The sequence below is a fragment of the Bos javanicus genome, chromosome 15 (genome assembly GCF_032452875.1).
Source record: "Bos javanicus breed banteng chromosome 15, ARS-OSU_banteng_1.0, whole genome shotgun sequence".
In the NCBI taxonomy this organism is placed as follows: Eukaryota; Metazoa; Chordata; class Mammalia; order Artiodactyla; family Bovidae; genus Bos; species Bos javanicus.
In genome coordinates, this window is record NC_083882.1 from 70,162,412 (window position 1) to 70,184,780 (window position 22,369).

Here is a 22,369-nt window from a genome sequence, read left to right on the forward strand (position 1 = left end):
TATATATATAATATTATTTTGCAGTGCTGAAGAATGGAGTACTGTTGTATGCTACAGTGTGAACGAACCTCAATAATGTGATTTTTATTAAAAAGAGTCAAACAGAGAAGATCATATATTGTATGATTTCTTTCTATTGAGAAGTTCATTCACGTCCATAAGATGCTATGGATAGCTAACCCAATACATGAACTATCTAGAACAGGTAAATCCATAGACACAGAAAAGAGATCGATAGTTGCAACAGGCTGGAGAAATGGGAGAATGTGGAGTAACTGCTTCATAACTGTGGGGTTTCATTTCGCAGGGATGAAAACATTTTTGAATTAAACATAGGTTTTATTTGCACAACACTGTGAATGTACTAAATGTCACTGAATTGTGTACATTAAAATGCTTAATTTTGTTATGTGTATTTTGCATCAATTTTTTAAATGAAGACCAAAAAGAAGAAAAAGAAAACACACTCACAGAGGATATTTCTTTTTCAAGGTGCCTGATTCTCAAAAAACAGATAACTTAAAACAGCAAGAAAAACTGAGTGTTTTAAGTTTCCTTTTCTTCAACTGGGTAAATCACAAATCTGAGAGGTCTTTGACCCAGGAAGACTGAGCATATCTTGATCCTCACAATGGATCCCATAATTTAAAAAAAAAAAAAAAAAAAAAAAAAAACCTCTATTCTAACAAATCCAGGTATTTTAAAATTACTTATCAAATGTTCTTCAGTTTCATGTCCTATGGACCATGACCTCCTATTTCTAATTACATTTCACCTATTGTTGTCTGGAAAACTCAATTTGTTACTTTAAAATCAAAATTAATATTCATTTTATATCCATGAATTTATTTACTAGATTTTAAATAAATGTCCTATGAGCTGCTTCTGAAATAGTTAACAAAACAGAGTTCATACTCTCCCAGTTTTCATATTACACTAGAGGAACCAGAAAATAAACAATATAGGAGTAAATCAGTTATTTTCAGAAAATGATCTGTGTTATGAAGGTATTAAAACTTGATAATAGAAGAGAGAATGTGTGGCAGAAAACATTAAATAGGGGCTGTAGCCAAGTTTCTCTATGGATATCATATCTGAACAGTGATTCAGATAGCTCAAAGAATCATATATCCAGGCTCAAAGATCCAGGGGAAGAGCATTTCTATTTATTGTGATTCAAGAATGAACTTTGAAAGTCTCAGGAATAAAAAGGGCGCCAGAATGACTTGAAGTTAATGAAAGAAAAAATACTGTAGAAGACAAGGAGGAAGAGTAAAAGAAGCCCAATCTTACAGGACAGGGTTAGAAGAGTTGAACTAAAGCTGAAGTGGCAATTGGAAATTCTTTCCATGGAAATTGGGGGTAGGACTGGGAAATAATCACTAAACCTCACTCTCTAGAGTCCCTTGGACTGCAAAGAGATCAAACTAGTCAATCTTAAAGAAAATCAACCCTGAATCCTCATTGGAAGGACTGATGCTGAAGCTCCAATACTTTGGCCACCTGATGCGAACAGTCAATTCACTGGAAAAGATCCTGATACTGGGAAAGATTGAAGGGAGGAAAAGAAGAGGGTGACAGAGGATGAAATGGCTGGATGGCATCACTGATTCAATGGACAAAAACGTGGGCAAACTCTGGGGTATGGTGAGGGACAGAAGCCTGGTAGGCTACAGTCCATGGGGTCACAAAGATTTGGACATGACTTGGTGACTAACAACAACAAATGCATATAAATTAGCAACAAACTGTTATCCATTTGCTCATACCAATTGCATAAAAAGGAATATGATTATCTACAAATGAATACAAATATTTGTATGTGAAAACATAAAAAATGGTCTTGAAGAATACAATCAAACTCATACTAATACCTCCCTCTGAAAATGTGAAGAGGTAAGCTTTGGCAAAAAGATATTAGTTTTATTGCACACCATTTTATTTTTTAGTAAAAAATAGGTAAGAAATTAGTCTACTAAAATATTATTAATATTGCTTCTTGAGGATAAAATTTGAATAACTTCTCTTGTTTGCAACTTTCCAAATTTTTATAAAAATGATATCCTATTGAACTTATCAGTTTAGGTTTCGTCAGGAAAATGGAAAACTGAATTTCAGGCAGAAAATTTAATTCAGGGTTTTGTGGCTTACACTTTCACAGGTTCTTTGGAGATGCTGGGGAGCATATGTCTGGTAAAGCCATTATCTATGGAAATCTGGCAGTTGTAGAAATCACATGAAATCATTTCTTGCATCACTAAAGTAAGTGAATCATGGGAGAATTTTTCAGAGCCACTGGAAAACCAGGCACCAGCCATTTACAGCGTCACCTCCCAGACAATGACAGAGAAGCTACAGTGGTTTCTATTTCATCACTGTCATCCAGATCTCACAGGAGATTGTCTCCCTGACAGATTCTACAACTGACCTCTATTAGCAAGAGATTCTGGGAAATGTAGTTTCGAGACTTATATTCCCCACAAAACCGGAAGAAAAACAAAGGAGGAATTTTCATGTCCAAACACAAGCCACCAAGTACAAAAAATAAACACAAATCAAAACAAACAAATGAAACAGTAACCATCATGAGATACTGCCGTGGTCCAGCCCCGGCTTATCCAGGGTATTCGAAGGAGAGACGGCGTAGGCGAGGATCAGGAAACAACTGCTTAATTAAATGTTAATTAAGGGTATAAAGAGTAATAGAATGAGGATAGCTCAGTGAAGAAATTCAGTGGAGAAAAGAGACTGAGTAGCTTGGTTTACGCGGGAGACCAATAAAACTTCAAGACAAGAAGTTTGCACCACTTACGTAGGCTGCAGGCGTCCTTCCGTTCTCCTGAAGGAGAGGAGACACTGAGGCCTCCCCGGTCGGATCTTAGAAGCCCAGGCATAATTAGCAAGCATGGCAGGTTCCGCGCTCCAGATGGAGACCCAGCCAGAATTTGTGAGAGAGAGTGACATGGGGAGACCAAGTTTCGGTGAACAAGGCCTGCACTTTATTTTCCAAAGTAGTTTTTATACCTTAAGTTATGCATAGAGGATAAGGGGGGAAGGGGTGGAGTCATGCAAGGACAGCAGTTCCTGGTTCTAATCGAAGCCAGGCTTTCAAACTTATCACATGCAAAAGTTCAGGTGATTTACATCATCTTCTGGCCAGGAGGCCTGTTAACATTTTAAGAAACTTATTTTTCTCTAAAGGTGATTATTCCAAAGTCAGGCACCAGCCTACAAAAAAGGATTGGACAAAGCTGCATTCCTATAGGGCAAAGGTGAGGTGGGCTCAATCAAGAAAAGAATTAACTCAAGGGTCCAAGGTTACAAACATTAAAGCTACTACTTACACCAATTATATTAATCAATACACTGCCAGGGACATAGCAGGTAAGGGATACGGAGACTTAGCAGCAAACATTGGCCCAACAAGTGAAAAACTCTTCACCAATAAAATTTCTAATCAATCTTTTAACTGCTCAAAAGAATCTGTGTTTAGACAGTTTAGAGCATCTCATGCCTCTCACAGTTGGGAGGCTCTGAACAATCACATGTGGCCGGAAAAACCTATTCAGGCAGGCTAGAGGATTTCCAAAGGAGTTTGTAGGTTGAAACACTGTCACACCCAGGAATTATTAACTGGAGCTGTAAGCTAACTCTTTTTCAGAGAGAGGTAGTGAGGGACAGCCCCCAATAAAGTCAGAGGTGTAGGTGAAAGCACAAAGCAGAAAGTAGGCAGACTTTGGTTTTGGGGGTAGATGCTTGAGAATTTCCAGGGGGATTCCTGAGGCTTGATCCTGCCTTTGCCTATACCCAGCCTCCTTCCTCATGACCTTTGTCATGGGTGGAGCTCCTCACGTTGGCTCCCAGCAGTGATAGAATTCCAGTTGAGCTATTCCAGATCCTGAAAGATGATGCTGTGGAAAGTGCTGCACTCAATATGCAATGTGCACTCAATATGCAATATGCCGGCTCCCGGCAAGATACCATCCTTCTGCTTTTTTACAGAGAGGAAAGAGTAAAAGCACATTCACAGTGCCTTCAGAAAAGAGTTGTTTTTTTGTTTGTTTGTTTTGCTGTTCCATGTCTTTTGTTTTTTTGAATTTTCTTTTATTTTTATTTATTTTCTTTTTTTAATATTATTTTATTTTTAAACTTTACAAAATTCTATTAGTTTTGCTAAATATCGAAATGAATCTGCCACAGGTATACATGTGTTCCCCATCCTGAACCCTCCTCCCTCCTCCCTCCCCATACCATCCCTCTGGGTCATCCCAGTGCACCAGCCCCAAGCATCCAGTATCGTGCATCGAACCTGGACTGGCATCTCGTTTCATACATGATATTATACATGTTTCAATGCCATTCTCCCAAATCTTCCCACCCTCTCCCTCTCCCACAGAGTCCAAAAGACTGTTCTATACATCAGTGTCTCTTTTGCTGTCTCGTATACAGCCCATCTTTCTAAATTCCATATATATGCGTTAGTATACTGTATTGGTGTTTTTCTTTCTGGCTTACTTCACTCTGTATAGTAGTCTCCAGTTTCATCCACCTCATTAGAACTGATTCAATGTATTCTTTTTAATGGCTGAGTAATACTCCATTGTGTATATGTACCACTGCTTTCTTTATCCATTCATCTGCTGATGGACATCTAGGTTGCTTCCATGTCCTGGCTATTATAAACAGTGCTGCGATGAACATTGGGGTACATGTGTCTCTTTCCCTTCTGGTTTCCTCAGTGTGTATGCCCAGCAGTGGGATTGCTGGATCATAAGGCAGTTCTATTTCCAGTTTTTTAAGGAATCTCCACACTGTTCTCCACAGTGGCTGTACTAGTTTGCATTCCCACCAACAGTGTAAGAGGGTTCCCTTTTCTCCACACCCTCTCCAGCATTTATTGCTTGTAGACTTTTGGATCGCAGCCATTCTGACTGGTGTGAAATGGTACCTCATAGTGGTTTTGATTTGCATTTCTCTGATAATGAGTGATGTTGAGCATCTTTTCATGTGTTTGTTAGCCATCTGTATGTCTTCTTTGGAGAAGTGTCTATTTAGTTCTTTGGCCCATTTTTTGATTGGGTCATTTATTTTTCTGGAGTTGAGCTGTAGGAGTTGCTTGTATATTTTTGAGATGAGTTGTTTGTCAGTTGCTTCATTTGCTATTATTTTCTCCCATTCTGAAGGCTGCCTTTTGACCTTGCTAATAGTTTCCTTTGTTGTGCAGAAGCTTTTAAGTTTTATTAGGTCCCATTTATTTATTTTTGCTTTTATTTCCAATATTCTGGGAGGTGGGTCATAGAGGATCCTGCTGTGATGTATGTCAGAGAGTGTTTTGCCTATGTTCTCCTCTAGGAGTTTTATAGTTTCTGGTCTTACGTTTAGATCTTTAATCCATTTTGAGTTTATTTTTGTGTATGCTGTTAGAAAGTGTTCTAGTTTCATTCTTTTACAAGTGATTGACCAGATTTCCCAGCACCACTTGTTAAAGAGATTGTCTTTAATCCATTGTATATTCTTGCCTCCTTTGTCAAAGATAAGGTGTCCATATGTGTGTCAATTTATCTCTGGGCTTTCTATTTTGTTCCAATGATCTATATTTCTGTCTTTGTGCCAGTACCATACTGTCTTGATAACTGTGGCTTTGTAGTACAGCCTGAAGTCAGGTAGGTTGATTCCTCCAGTTCCATTCTTTCTCAAGATAGCTTTGGCTATTCGAGGTTTTTTTGTATTTCCATACACTAATAGATGGAGAAATATACCATGTTCATGGATTGGAAGAATCAATATAGTGAAAATGAGTATACTACCCGAAGCAATTTATAGATTCAATGCAATCCCTATCAAGCTACCAACGGTATTCTTCACAGAGCTTGAGACCACTTCGACGCATGTGTTTCAGCTGGAATGAACAAAATTCTGATATTATATATTTTGATTATGATTCATTAAAAACCAAAATCCTGGGGAAATGTATACATGGATGCTAAGAATAATAACATCCAAATTTATTGATTATTTATCATGTTGTAGGCACCTGAAAGTCATTTTCACTAATCTGCAGGCAACCCTATAAGAGAGATGTTATTATGGTCATTCTTAGATGAGAAATGAGTTAGAAAATGAATATGCTACTTGCTCCAAAAACCTGTCTGGCCACAGAAAATATTGAAATGAGACTTAAATTCAGTCTGATTCCTAATCAAACTCTCACATCCACTCCACTAAACCAAACTCCTACTTGGTTTAAAAGTCTTAGTGTGCACTGAGGAAACCAGAATTGAAAGAGACACATGTACCCCAATGTTCATTGCAGCACTGTTTATAATAGCCAGGACATGGAAGCAACCTAGATGTCCATTAGCAGATGAATGGATAAGAAAGCTGTGGTACATATACACAATGGAGTATTATTCAGCCATTAAAAAGAATACATTTGAATCAGTTCTAATGAGGTGGATGAAACTGGAGACTATTATACAGAGTGAAGTAAGCCAGAAAGAAAAACACCAATACAGTATACTAACGCATATATATGGAATTTAGAAAGATGGTAACAATAACCCTGTATATGAGACAGCAAAAGAGACACTGTTGTATAGAACAGTCTTTTGGACTCTGTGGGAGAGGGAGAGAGTGGGAGGATTTGGGAGAATGGCATTGAAACATGTATAATATCATGTATGAAGTGAGTCGCCAGTCCAGGTTTGATGCACGATACTGGATGCTTGGGGCTGGTGCACTGGGATGACCCAGAGGGATGGTATGGGGAGGGAGGAGGGAGGAGGGTTCAGGATGGGGAACACATGTATACCTGTGGTGGATTCATGTTGATATATGGCAAAACCAATACAATATTGTAAAGTTAAAAAATAAAAAAAAATTTAAAAATTTAAAAAAATAAAATTGAAAACTAAACTAAAAACCATCTGATGGTCAACAGATGGTAATCACCAAAATCAGATTGATTATATTCTTTGCAGCCAAAGGTGGAGAAGCTGTATACAGTCAGCAAGAACAAGACCAGGAGCTGACTATGGCTCAGATCATGAACTGCTTATTGCCAAATTTTTCAGACTTAAATTGAAGAAAGTGGAGAAAACCACTAGACGATTCAGGTACGACCTAAATCTAATCCTTTATGATTATACAGTGGAAGTGACAAATAGATTTAAGGGACTAGATCTGATAGACAGAGAGCCTGATGAACTATAACAGAGGTTCATGACATTGTACAGGAGACAGGGAAAATCCCCAAGAAAAAGAAATGCAAAAAAGCAAAATGACTGTCTGAGGAGGACATACAAATAGATTTGAAAAGAAGATAAGCAAAAAATAAAGGGGAAAAGGAAATATAGACCCATCTGTATGCACTGTTCCATAGAATAGCAAGCAGAGATAAAAAGCCTGCCTCAGTGATCAATGCAAAGAAATAGAAGAAAACAGTAGCATGGGAAAGACTAGAGATGTCTTCAAGAAAATTAGAGATACCAAGGGAACATTTTATGCAAAGACAGGCTCAATAAATGACAGAAATGGTATAGACCTAACAGAAGCAGAAGATACCTAGAAGAGGTGACAAGAATACACAAAAGAACTGTACAAAAAAGATCTTCATGACCCAGATAATGATGAAAGTGTGATCACTCACCTAGAGCCAGACGTCCTGGAAAGTGAAGTCAAGTGGGCCTTAGAAAGCATCACTATGAACAAAGATACTGAAGGCAATGGACTCCCAGTTGAGCTATTTCAAATCCTAAAAGATGATGCTGTGAAAGTGCTGCACTCAATATGCCAGCAAATTTGGAAAACTCAGCAGTGGCCACAGGACTCAGTTTTTGTTCCAATCCCAAAGAAAGGCAATGCCAAAGAATGCTCAAACTACTGTACAATTGCACTCATCTCACACGCCAGCAATGTAATACTCCATATTCTCCAAGCTAGGCTTCAATAATACATGAACCATCAACTTCCAGATGTTCAAGCTGGTTTTAGAAAAGGCAGAGGAACCAGAGATGAAATTTCCAACATCCGTTGGATCATCAAAAAAGCAAGGGAGTTTCATAAAAATATACACTTTTGCTTTATTGACTATGCTAAAGCCTTTAACTGTGAAGTTGCTCAATCATGTCTGACTCTTTGTGACCCCATGGACTGTAGCCTACCAGGCTCCTCTGTCCATGGAATTCTCCAGGCAAGAATACTGGAGTGGGTTGCCATTTCCTTCTCCAGGAGATCTTCCCGACCCAGGGATTGAACCCGGGTCTCCCACATTGTAGACAGACGCTTTACTGTCTGGGCCACCAAGGAACTCTGTGTTGACTGAGTGGATCACTATAAACTGTGGAAAATTCTGAAAGAGATGAGAATATCAGACTGCCTGACTTTCCTCTTGAGAAATTTTTATGCATGTCAGGATGCAAGAGTTAGAACTAGACATGAAACAACAGACTGGTTCCAAAAAGGAAAAGGAGTATGTCAAGGCTGTATATTGTCACCCTGCTAATTTAACTTACATGCAGAGTGCATCATGAGAAATGCTGGGCTTGAATGAAGCACAAGCTGGAATCAAGATTGCTGGGAGAAATATCAGTAACCTCAGATATGCAGATGATACCACCTTTATGGTAGAAAGCAAAGAAGAACTAAAGAGGCTCTTGAAGAAAATGGAAGAGAAGATTGAAAATGTTGGCTTAAAGCTCTACATTCATAAAACTAATACCATGGCATCCAGTCCCATCATTTCATGGCAAATAGATGGGGAAACAGTGGAAACAGTGGCAGACATTATTTTTTTGGGCTCCAAAATCACTGCAGATGGGTAATGCAGCCATGAAATTAAAAGATGCTTATTCCTTGGAAGATAAGTTATGACCAACCTAGATAGCATATTAAAAAGCAGAGACATTACTTTGCCAACAAAGTTCCATCTAGTCAAAGCTATGGTTTTTCCATTCTAAAGGAGATCAGCCCTGGGTGTTCTTTGGAAGGAATGATGCTAAAGCTGAAACTCCAGTAGTTTGGCCACCTCTTGCGAAGAGCTGACTCATTGGAAGAGACTCTGATGCTGGGAGGGATTGGGGGCAGGAGGAGAAGGGGACGATGGAGGATGAGATGCCTGGAAGGCATCACTGACTTGATGGATGTGAGTTTGAGTGAACTCTGGGAGTTGGTGATTGACAGGGAGGCCTGGCGTGCTGTGATTCATGGGGTCCCAAAGAGTCAGACTTGATTGAGCGACTGAACTGAACTGAACTGAGCAACTGAACTGAACTGAAAAACAGAAACAGCAAAAAAACAAATAAACAAAAGAAAACAACTAAATTTCCATCAGCAGATGAATGGATAGTGAAGAAGTAATACATATATACAATCAAATATCATCCAGCTATAAAAAGGAATGAATTTGAGTCAGTTCTATTGAGGTGGATGAATCTAGAGCCTCTCATACAGAGTGAAGTAAGTCAGAAAGAGAAAGCAATCATCATATATTAATGCATATTTATATATAGATATAGATATGGAATCTAAGTGCTTCTTAGTGTCTCAGACTGAGAAGAATCTGCAATGCAGGAGACCTGGGTTTAATCCCTGGGTCAGGAATATCCCCTGGAGAAGGGAATTGCTATACACTCCAGGATTCTTGCCTGGAGAATTCCATGGTCAGAGGAGGAGCCTGTTGGGCTACAGTCACAAAGAGGCAGACATGACTGAGTAACTAACACTTTCAGTTTCATGGAATCCAGAAAGTGGTACTGATAAACTTAGTAGAGAATGGGCTTGTGGACACGGCAGGGGAAGGTTACAGTGGGATGCACTGAGAAAGTAGCACTGACATATTTAAAATACCATATGTAAAATAGACAGCTAGAAGGAAGTTGCTGTGAAAAACAGGGACCCCAGCCTGGTACTCTGTGATGACCTGAGTTGTGGGATTGGGGGAGAGAACGGAGGCTCAAAAGGAATGGGACAAATAGGTAAAATTATGACTGATTATCATTGTTATAGGCAGAAACCAACACATGTTGTAAAGCAACTTTCCACCAATTAAATTTTTTTAAAAAGCTGCAAAGCAAGCAGTAGCACACTGATAGATGAAAATAAACTGGATGAAACATAGAAATAAACCTTTTAGTCATGGTAGTGTAAATAAAACCAGTGAAAAACTATCGGAATTGTTTTTATATATACGTGCCTGCTCAGTTAAGCAGTTGTGTCTACTCTTTGTAGCCCACCTGTCTCCTCTGTCTCTGGTATTTCCCAGGCAAGAATACTGGAGCAGGTTGCCATTTCCTTCTCCATGGAATCTTCCCAGGCCAGGAACTAAACTTGTCTTTTGCATCTCCTGCATTGGCAGGTGGATTCTTCACCACTGCACCACCAGGGGAGCCCTTTGTATCTATGTGTATGTGTGTGTATGTGTTAGTCGCTCACTTGTGTCCTACTGTTTATGATGGCATGGACTGTAGCCCACCAGGCTCCTCTGTCCTTGGAATTCTCCAGGCAAGAATACTGGAGGGGTTGCCATTTCCTTCTCCAGAGGATCTTCCCGACCCAAGGGTCGAATCTGGGTATCCTGAATGGTAGAAACTCTTTAGCCTTGCAGGCACATTCTTTAGCAATTGAGCCATCAGGGAATTATATATGTGTCTTGTATGTATATCATTGCTAAGACTTGTTTTTCCAAAAACTTTCCATTGTCTCATTCAATCCTCATAGCAACTCTGTGTATTAGTTTCATAGGGCTGCTATAACAGAGTACTACAATCTGAGTGGCTTAAAGCAGCAGAATTTTATTTTCACAGCTCTATAGACTACCTTTATGGCAGAAAGTGAAGAGGAACTAAAAAAGCCTCTTGATGAAAGTGAAAGAGGAGAGTGAAAAAGTTGGCTTAAAGCTCAACATTCAGAAAACGAAGATCATGGCATCTGGTCCCATCACTTCATGGGAAATAGGTGGGGAAACAGTGGAAACAGTATCAGACTTTATTTTGGGGGGCTCCAAAATCACTGCAGATGGGGAATGCAGCCATGAAATTAAAAGACGCTTACTCCTTGGAAGATAAGTTATGAACAACCTAGATAGCATATTGAAAAGCAGAGATATTGCTTTGGCAACAAAGGTCTGTCTAGTCAAGGCTATGGTTTTTCCTGTGGTCATGTATGGATGCTAGAGTTGGACTGTGAAGAAAGCTGAGCACCGAAGAATTGATGCTTTTGAAGTGTGGTTTTGGAGAAGACTCTTGAGAGTCCCTTGGACTGCAAGGAGATCCAACCAGTCCATTCTAAAGGAGATCAGCCCTGGGTGTTCTTTGGAAGGACTGATGCTAAAGCTGAAACTCCAATATTTTGGCCACCTCATGCTAAGAGTTGACTCATTGGAAAAGACTCTGATGCTGGGAGGGATTGGAGGCAGGAGGAGAGGCGGATGACAGAGAATGAGATGGCTGGATGGCATCACCGACTCAATGGACATGAGTTTGGGTGAACTCCGGGAATTGGTGATGGACAGGGAGGCCTGGTGTGTGGCAATTCATGGAGTCGCAAAGAGTCGGACATGACTGAGCAACTGAACTTAACTGAACCGAACTGACAGACCAAGTCTCAAGTTTTCAGCAGGGTCTTACATCCTCTTGAGACTATAGAGAAGAATACACTCTTTGCCTGTTAAGCTCTGGTAGTTGCCCTCATTCCTTGGTTCACGGTCCAGTCACTCCAGTCTCTGCTTCTGTAGTCATACTGCCACTTCATCTTTTATGTGTATCAAATCTTTCTTTTCCACACTCTTATATAGACACTAGAAATTAGATCGTGGGCATATATTTTGGAAGACAACCATTTGACTTTCTGGAAGGTGGGTATCATTTTCACTATTTTATCAAGGATGAAAATGAAGCATTTTGTGGTTGACTTAATAAAAGATTTTACAACTCTTCTGTGTTAAAATCAGTTTTAAGGTCTACCTTTGCCAAACATCATGAAATACTTATACTGGCTGTTTCTCAAGTACCTTTATTTCAAAAGGTAGCATATTTTGGGATGACACATTCTAAACCCCTAAGCCACAATACAAAATCATTATTTTACTAAACAGAAGAAAGATTAGAAGGTATTGTTTACCTTATTCACTTAAGTAAATAAGAATTTTAGTATTATTTATATGTTTCTTCTTTGACTATGTATTTTCTGAAATTTTACAATCCTGAGTGAGTCTTTTCTGGTGTAATTAACCTTTAAGTCTAAATGCTTATTTCCAAACACTGATATTCAAAGGAGCCATTCTGGAAGAATGATTCTGTCTTTGTTTAAAAGTCTTTCATCAACAATTTTGGTTTAATGGATAGACAAATATATGAACTGGAAAAAAAGGAAAAAGGGAGCAGGGAAAGAAACCCAGGGTTAACAGTGGTAAGAAAATTAATGCTTGCCATGTGATGAGTACATGAAAACATGAAATTCAACCAGCAAAGTCAAACTGGATGATGGGCACAAAAATATTATACTGTGTAATGAACAAAGCAAAACATTCCTCTTGTCACTTTAAAAATACTCCACCTTTTCCCCAGGACTTTAGGATATAAAAAAGATTCCCAGATTTGAGAGAAACCTACCCTGTTCTTGCCCCTACCCTCTCCTTTCCTAGAAACGTGTTTCCATTTACAAATAATATACCAGGTATAATAAACCTCATGCTTCAAACCGTGTGTACAAATACAATTATTTCCCCCTATAATACAACTTTGGAGAAGGAAATGGCAGTCCACCCCAGTAATCTTGCCTGGAGAATTCCATGGACAGAGGAGCCTGGCAGGCATTGCAAAGAGTCAGGCCTGACTGAGGAACTATCGTTCACTCACAATAAAATTTAATTTTTATTTTAATCCCCAATTCCAGCAGGATTTGAAAATTTAGGTTTGACCAATTCAAGGAGACAATGATTTGGGAGTTGTTCTTCTTGACTCATCCTGTCTTTCATTCTAAAGCTTATCTGGGAGCTATTTGACTGCTAGAGCATTAGATAGGAAGATATCTACCTGGCCCTCAGTCACTGCCACCTCTCCATGCTGAAATAAGTACTGGCTCTTTAATAAACATTTGTCCATCCACTGAGACAACCTAAGTTCCATCTGCCCTTTAATCACTGATAAATAGCTACATCTTTGACCACAGGCCTCTCAGCTCTGGCTCTCTCTCAAGTACAGCTTTTCTTGACCATTCCAATAACACATCAATGGTTTTACACCCCTCTGGAGTTCAGGTAATGCTGACATGTCACAGATCCACTGCCTGTGTATCTAATGTGGCCATTTCTCTTTTCCTGCTCCTATACCATGCTGTGGATGCAGGCACTCTGTGAGGCTGGCTATCTTCCTGGTTCTCCCCAGTGCCCCCTGCTCTTATAGCCTCCAAACCTACACGGAGTTTTTACCATCTCTCTTTTTTTTTTTAAATTAATTTATTTATTTTAATTGGAAGCTAATTACTTTACAATATTGTAGTAGTTTTTGCCAAACATCGACATGAATCACCCACGGGCGCACATGTGTTACCATCTCTCTTAATGTCTCACTTGTATCTTGGTTGGAAGGCAGGGCACAGGGTGCATCCTCCAATTCTTCTTACTCCTCCAGTTAGCCTAAAAAATGTTTATCTAATGCGGGTCAGACAGTTTTTGATACCTGTTATGAAGGGCAAAAATAAAATGTTCCAAATCCTGTAAGATTTAAGAAGGTGAATTCCAGTGGTTCAAATTTGTGCATTTCAAGTTATTTTTCTGCTAAAAATGATTTTCTTGCCATTACTTTCAAAATTTTACTTAAAAACTCCCACATCTATGGTGATGGTTCCAAAGATACATAAATTTGTCAAAACTCATTGGATGATGCATTTACACCTCAATAAAATTAATTTTTAAAAAGACAATAAAAACTAAAAATTTAGTTAAAATTAATCTCTATTTGTTTGTTATTTTCTCTCAGGCAAGTAGTAGAAAATACCTTTACCACTGCCTTATTTGTGGAATGTACTATTTGAGATAAGAGGATGTAAGAGAAGGGAAAATATTCAAATAATATCCTATGCAATCATATTAATAACAATAATAATAATGAGATGAAAACTAACACTCAGGTTCCCACTGTGTGTCAGAAAATAGTTTCTATCAAACTTTACTGTAAGTCTACCAAATGGGTATATGATTAGTTAGGTTTAGAAGATTAAGAGAAGTATATAATGTCATCAAGCTTTTTTGTGCTGAGGAGTGATTTAAAAGCAGACAGTCTAGGGACTTCTCAGGCAATCCAGTGGTTAAGACTTTGACCTCCAATGTAGGGGGTGCTGGTTCGATCCTTGATTGGGGAGATAAGATCCTACATGACTTGTGGCCAAAAAGCCAACACATAAAACAAGCAATACTGTAACAAATTCAATAAAGATTTTAAAACGACTCATGTCAAAAATATTTAAGAGAAAATTAAAGCAGTCTAACTTATGAGTCCTCACTCTCAATCACTACCCTATGCAATATTTAAAGCTAATTTTTCTGGTCAAAGCTATAATGATAATGCAAATAATAATAACAATGATAAAAAATATGATGATACTGTCAATTTTTAATGTTGATGCCCTCATTTTTGGTGTCTAATGTGTATTTTATCCTTATACTGCTCACAGAAGTCTTCTGATAATGTGATTGTTATTATTTCAATATTAAAAATGAGAAAAGTGAGGTTCAGAGAAGATAAAATAAAATGCCAGAAATCATACAGCTTAAAAGCATTACGAGTTAAACAGGAATCTAACTTGTAATCTAAACTCTGATGTTAAGTTTTGATTGACATCAGAGTTCACTCAGCCACTTTGATTTAATTCTCTCAATAGCTTATTTTTCTCTATCTTTTTAAAATAAGCACATTATATCTATTGGTACCCTGCTTGAGTCCCCATACTGAGTAATTTAACAATATTCCATTATTGTTATTCATTTGCCATAATTAACTAAATAAATGTCACTGCTTTTTCCAGAAAAGTACATGCTGTCATCTTGTACAAAGATGGGAACTCAGAAAATGGGGGAAAAAAATAGAACTCACCTCTTTTTGAACTCTGATTTGTATCAATGCATTCAACTCCATGTGCATGTTCAGCTCTCCATCTCTTTTATTCGTATCTCTATCAATAGAGCTGTTCGATGTGTGTATTACTAAGTGTGTTGTATTAAGATGATACGTGAAGATGGAAGGAGAAGTAAGTAGAGAAAAGTGATCACTTTTATAGCTCCCTTTTGTTCCTTCTTACTACCAGTTGGAGAGTAATATTTTATAACTACTCCCTGAATCCACAAATGCACATAAACTCACAAGCATTTGTTTACCAGTCTCCCATGGGTTCTTAGTACTTAGTGTGAAAATACATTGCTCTACAAATTCATGAGTCTTAGGGAAAAAGGGAAATGTGAAGTTTATGAAAAAACTGTAATCATGCTATTCAGACCCTTGCAGGGAATCCATGCTGATAGCAAAGAAGTGTTGGTCAGTAATTGAAGGTCACAAAGATGTCAGGTGAATAAGAATCAACAACTGGATCTTTAGGTTGACATATACATTTGGGACTAAAATTGTGAAGCACTTGAAGGTAGAATAAAGAAAAAAAAGGAAAGCTTGAGAAATACAAGTTGAGCCCGAATGATCTTCAGGCAGGCATGAAGCTAGAGGCAGTGGCAAAGCTTCATTTAAAGTTTTATTTTCAGAGTCATTTTCTTCAATACTGCTTAACACCGTCATTTTAGTAGCCACTGGACTGAAACAAAGATGATTTCAGCAGCTCAGTGTAAACTGAACATGTTTTAGCAACTCCCATGAAAAGTCATTGCATTCTAAATGACATGTTGCCACATATGGCATCAGAGAAGAAAATAATTGTGCTTTAGGAAGAGAAACATGCTCACCCAAGAATATTTATTATTTACATATTATTGGAAAGATCTCTATAGCCTCAAGATTAAGCTCATTTTATCCCTCTAATAGTTTTCTAAAAATTTGTAACCCTGAAAATGTTTCAACAATTAACTTTGCTTCAAAATGTAAAAGCCTAGAGGGATAAGTGGTTTTTCCAGGTGTTGCTATTAGAATAAAAATATATCAAGTATGTAAAGGACATATGTTCACACGTTTAAATTATTTATTTTGTGAAAGTTTAATATACGAAAAGCAAATTCTATTCCAGAATCCAAGTGAACCAGTGATTTTAAAAAGTGAATTTATTGATAAATATATAAAATAATTATTTAAATTAAAGCCTTATTAGAGTTGATATACTTTTTTTTACTTTAACAGGCTGTAGCATTTGTAATGAAACTATCAGGACACAGTAGCTGTAAGAGTAACCAGGAGAAGTGGATGGAGGAGTCTGAGAAATAGTGAGAAGTGGTAACTTCCTATTTCCATTACTAAGTCAACCTTTGACTATCTAGTAGGTCCATGGAGCAGCTAGGATATATGGTTGGAAGATAAATTTATGTGAAACAGTATAAGTTCAGTATTTTTGCAACTACCACCCAAACCATCAGATTCAACAGGGCATACTATACGCCATTGCACAGGTGTATGGCAGTGATAAAAAAATACAGATAACATGACTCACCTAGGATATGGAACATTAAACTTATGGATCCCTAGAGGCCATGCAGACAACTTTATTGCTCTCTTGCAAGGTTTTCCTTGCTTATATCTTTGTTTCAGAATGGGAAAAAATAGTGAAAGTTGACAGTCAACCACAATGGTCTCAGGTCTATGGAAATCCCATATCTCCTTTAAGCCTTTATAAATAACAAAATAATATGGATAGTTCTCAAGTAAAAATAGCACTTCAATAATATGCAAGGGATGGAATAGAAATATATGACCCCATCAAATTACTATCTGAAATTTAAGTGGTATTGTCTTCTCCATGGAATCATCTTCAGTCATCTAATGAAGAAACTATAGCAAATGGCATCTGGTTACCACAGCAACATGTTTTATCTTACATACAGTTAGACAATTGTTTTTCCCTTTCTTTTCCATATCCTTTGCTTTGCTTTAATAGGATAAGAGCCTCTCTAATAACTGCAGTTTTGCAATTTCACTATCCCAGTTTATCATTTGGCTTCATTATAATGAATACATTTGAAATAGGAAATATATACCAATAATGGAATATGTTCATACTTAATTACTTGGTGGCATTATGTTTGAAGACATAATGCTGCTGAGAAATATAGTGGTTACCTGTTTCATGAGGTAATTAATAGTGTTTATTGTTCTATAAGTTTTCTCTTTTCTCAGACATAATTCGTTAAGTAAATTAGATGTGAAAATGCATTTGGACTTAACAGATACCAAATAATAAAGCATTATCAAGGATTTAATGATACAGAAATAGCTCTGGGAAAAAATAGTACTCTGATGCAAATAGTTGCTATGGTGATAGCTTGAAATCACTGTGTGATTTTTCAAAAAATATATTTGAAGAACATGAAAAAAACTAGACTACACTAGATTAAAAAAAAAAAAAGATTTATTTTTCCAAATTTTCATGTTTGCGTTTCATATCAACCATTTGGATATTGACTTGTGGAAACATTTACTTACAAATACAAAAACCATATCAAAGATACAAATGATTCATGTATTGCTTGGAGGACTGGACTAAATTAACTTCATATTATTACTGAAACCAAAGCTCTATGATATATAAACATATAATTATATTGATGTAATTACATAATTTGATAAATCAAAAGCAGTAAGTTAGCAGTGTCAAAATCAGGATTAATCATTAGAGAAATTATAAAACACAGTTAAAAGCTTATCAAAAGACTTAGTGTCAAAAATACAGTAGACACTCAAATTAGTTACATGAGAAATGCTCTAATCATGACACTTACTGATCCTCATTCCATATTTTGAATCCCTGCAATATGTAAGTTTTTAGTAATATTTCTCTTCACTATGTAACATTTAAAGCAGTAGAAGATTTATTATCTAAACCTAATGGATTAGTTATACCCAAAGGGATACAAATCCTAGTGTTAAGAAGCAAGCATTACTTGTAAAGAATAATAATAGACAACGGATGGATTTCAAAATGCAAGGCAATACTTCCTAAATCAAACAGAACCTGTTGGAAAAGGTCATCTAAGACTACTGCTTTAAACAGAGGAATGATTGATTACTATGTCAAATGGGTTAAGTTAAAATAAGGCCATGGATGTGTTCACATATTCTGGCACTTAGAAGGTTCTGTTTATTAGTAATTTTAAAGAATCAACAGATCAAAGAAGACTCTACCGCCACACTCTTTGACATTTACTTATAAACTAGTCTGTTTTTTGTTTTCACTAACAGATTGCTCTCAAATAATCTTGAATTACTGGTGATTGGTTCATGTACAAACATACAGTTTCGCTCATCTTTTAACTAATAATGTTATTTGGTTAACAGTTTCTTACTCTTTAAAATTTACCTATCACATTCTTGTTGACTAATCATTTTATATTTATTGCAATTCTAAAAAGTATCCTAATTTCAATTTTACAGAATGAGGCAAAGAAGCAAAGCAGTTAAATGTCTGAACCAAGGACTCAAACTCAAGTCTTTTGATTAGAGACTCCACATGCTTTTTTTTTTTCTTCATATCATATAGTTTCATATACTGTATTTTACAACTTGAACTCTAAAATGGGGAGGAGGTTTGCTTTAAATTTACACATAAAATCCAGTGACCACACAAAATGATCTGAAAGAATTGGAGAAACAGGTCTTGCAGGAACCTGGGCAGATACATTTTCTAAGTAAAAGAACTAGCAAATGCACAAACCCTGGGAAACCAAGAGAAATACAGCACTATGAAATAAAATACTCCTGAGTATTTGGAGAATGAAATAGACAGGTAATTGTGGGGGAGGAAGGTTTTGGAGAAGCCCAGAGGCCATGTATCCAAGTTTAATCTAAGTGAAGTAAAAAAACAACAGGGTGTTTTGAGCAGAAATAAGTCATCTGACACATTTTAAAAGACTCACTCTGGCTGCTGTATTCAAGAAACTAAACAAATGATTCAGTTGAGTGATGGTAGAGGTTTGAACCTTGATGCTACTGGTGGAGGTTGTGAAAAGGGTCTGGAATCTAAATATGTAATAAAGGTAGAGATGGCAACATTTCTTGATTCCTAAAATGTAAGATACATGAGTAAAAGAAGCATCAAGAAAAAGTCCAAGATGTCTTGCCTGAGAAAATATAAACATATATTGGCTATTTACTGAGACAAAAAAGAGGCCAGGAGAAGCAGATTGTGATGGAATTGAGGACAGATTGAGGGCTTAGTTTTAAATATGTTAAGTGTGAAACACAGATTATATATCAAAGTGGACAGTTGAGTGGGCAGCCAGATATATGGATCTGAAGTTCAGGGAACAAGTCAGAATTGGAAAAATAAATTTGGATTTGTCAGCATATTGATGGCATATAAAACTATGAAACTAGATGAAATTTCCAAGGAAATAAATTTGATTAAAAAATGAGAAAAAGTTCGAGAATTCAGCCTTATAGACATTTGGGAGATGATAATGTACAAACAGAGGACGGAGGAGTCTGAAGTGTTGCAATCCATGGGGTCGCAAAGAGTCAGACGTGACTTAGCGACTGAACAATAACAACAGAGAACTAGCAAAGGTTAGTGACAAAGAGACGTCATTAAGAGAGAATCTTGGGTAACGTATTGCCTTGGAAATATAGTGAAAACTGTTTCATGTGGGGAATGACTGACTACATCAAAAACTAGTGATAGATCCAGGAGGGAAAGAGCTGACAGCTGACCATTGGACTGATCTTCAAAGTCATCACTGGAGACCTAGAAAACAGCAGATTGGTTGGAGAGTGGGGATTAAAATCTGACTGAGTGGCTTCAAAAAAGAGTGAGAGGACAGAAATTTTGAGACAACATATGTAGACAACGTTTCTGAGTTTTGCTCTAAAAGGAAGGAGATGAATCAATGGTGATGATAGAAGTAAAAAAAAAAATTAAGAGGATTTATAGATATGATAATACAGTTGACTGTATTTGTATGACCATTATAAGGTGCATTGAGTGAGAAAATTGATGATGCAGAACAGAGAGAGGAATTAGTAATGCAACACTTTCTCCCATAAGGATTTCACTATGATACAACTTTGATACAAATTACTACTCAGAGTTTCCAAATATACAGCTTTCTTTCACATTTTCACATTTCTTTTTCACAAGGCATTTTTCCCCATTTAGTTTTGCTCACCTGGTAAACACATATCCATCTTTCAAGACTTCTACTAATAAACATACTCTTCTTTTTGTGAGTCAAGGGTATCTTCAATATGTTCAATAATTTTTTCTTGTGTATACCTGCCAAAAGTACTTAAAACACTTTATTGCATTGTTTAAGTATTTGTCTCCCTCTCTCAGACATATAAGCTCTTCAGAGAGAATCTTAGCCCTCTGAGTTTTCTCCCTAATCCAGCAACTAACATTAAGCATAATATTTACATAATATTGATATGAAACTATTCATTGATTATAGATAAAATTCTCAAACCTCATAAACCTATAATCATGATAAATAAATATTTACCCACTAAATTGTTATAAGAGAGACATCTTTTGGTATAATAGAGGTAAGTTTTTACATATATTTAAATAAGACATAGAAATTTAATGTCTGCATGATTTTATCAGTACACAGATACCAGATAAATTTGTACTATTTACTGGTATTTCAAGTCCAAGTTTACCTTAGCTTCCTATTTATGCTTTTCTAATCCATCCTTAGACCACAGTGATCTTTTTCTCCTCTAAACTTGGCAAGTACTTATTGTCTGTATTACTTACTTGACAATTAGTCATGTACTGCCCTGTGATCTTTCTTATAATGTCGTGTTAAATGAATTAGTTGTTTCATTTAGCATTTTGCATGGTTGTTCTATGTACCCTAAACCAATTATGGTATCATAGAGAATTTAAATTTGCAAATCCTGTTAGCATATACTTATTGAATGCCTAGGCTGTGCCAAGAACCCCTCCAGGTATTGAGAAAAATGTTATTAAAACAAACAAACAAACACATTTTTCCAAGAGTTACATCCAACAGGGGAAATGAATGTAATAATTCATTAATATACATAGCAAATACTAAGAAAATCCCAGGAGCTCATCCAAGGAAACCTCACAGAAAAGGTGGGATATGATTTTTGTCTTAAAGGGCAAAAAAAATTTTTTTTTTCAGTTGAAGAATGGAAAGAGAACCATTCTTGGCCAAGAGAACAGAATATACATTTGTGGATATTTGAGTAACTAGAAATATATCAATATGACTACAGCAATGTAACATTAAGCTGATTTTGTTTTAACTCTCCATTTAAACTAGGTTCAATTTATCAATCCTCCACCACCACCACTCCCCTACCTTCACTGTGACACACACATAAAACAGAAAAATGTAGAGTTGGTTGAATTAATTTGAGAGAAATACTTTACCAGTTATGTAATTTCTGAAAGACTTTCTCTCACTCATCAGCTAAAATCATCTTACTATCATATTAAAAATCTGATATTAAAGGATTTAACTGATAGACGTCTTCTTAGTCTTGAGAAGAGAACACCTATTCTTAAGTGGAGTAAAGAAGAAATAATATATGAAATAGAGGAAAAGAATCAGAAAGCCCAACTCTATTTTCAGACCTAAGGCAATTGACTGAAAAGAAACAGAGTAGATAGAAGTTGTCAAAATTTAACTATTGTTTTCTTCTCTCTGAGCATCTATTTGGAGGATATGGATAATTACAGTGGCTAGTTAAGCACTTTCAGGCAAGACATGGTAGAAGTCAATTATAAGGGTTTGAGAATAAATGTGGTTAGCTTCTGTGACTTAGGAATGAATTATGAGACCACTGCATAGCTAACTTGGCCAGGGTCTGGAAGCCTGTAGACCCTCAATGGTCCAGATGACATGGGAAGAGTGAGCTAGGGAGACCTAACTAGCCAAGAGAAATTAGATGACAAGTCAGCCCAGCCAACAGGACAAGGAACACAGAGATGGACATGGGATCAAGCTTCAGAGAGCCCCAGGATATGAAGGCACTATACCAAGAGTGCTGACTCTTCAATGATTGAGAGAAAATACAAGCCTTTTCCTCCATGCACTTCACAGAAGTACCCTATAACTAGAGGAGGGAATGGATGGGTAACTCTGAGTGAGGCTGAAAATGTGTATCACAAAGACTGAAGAGTCCTGAATTCAGACAAAGGTTTATGTAGGATTAAGTGTGAGGTTGGATTTTGTAGCTGTTTTTATTGCTAATCAAAC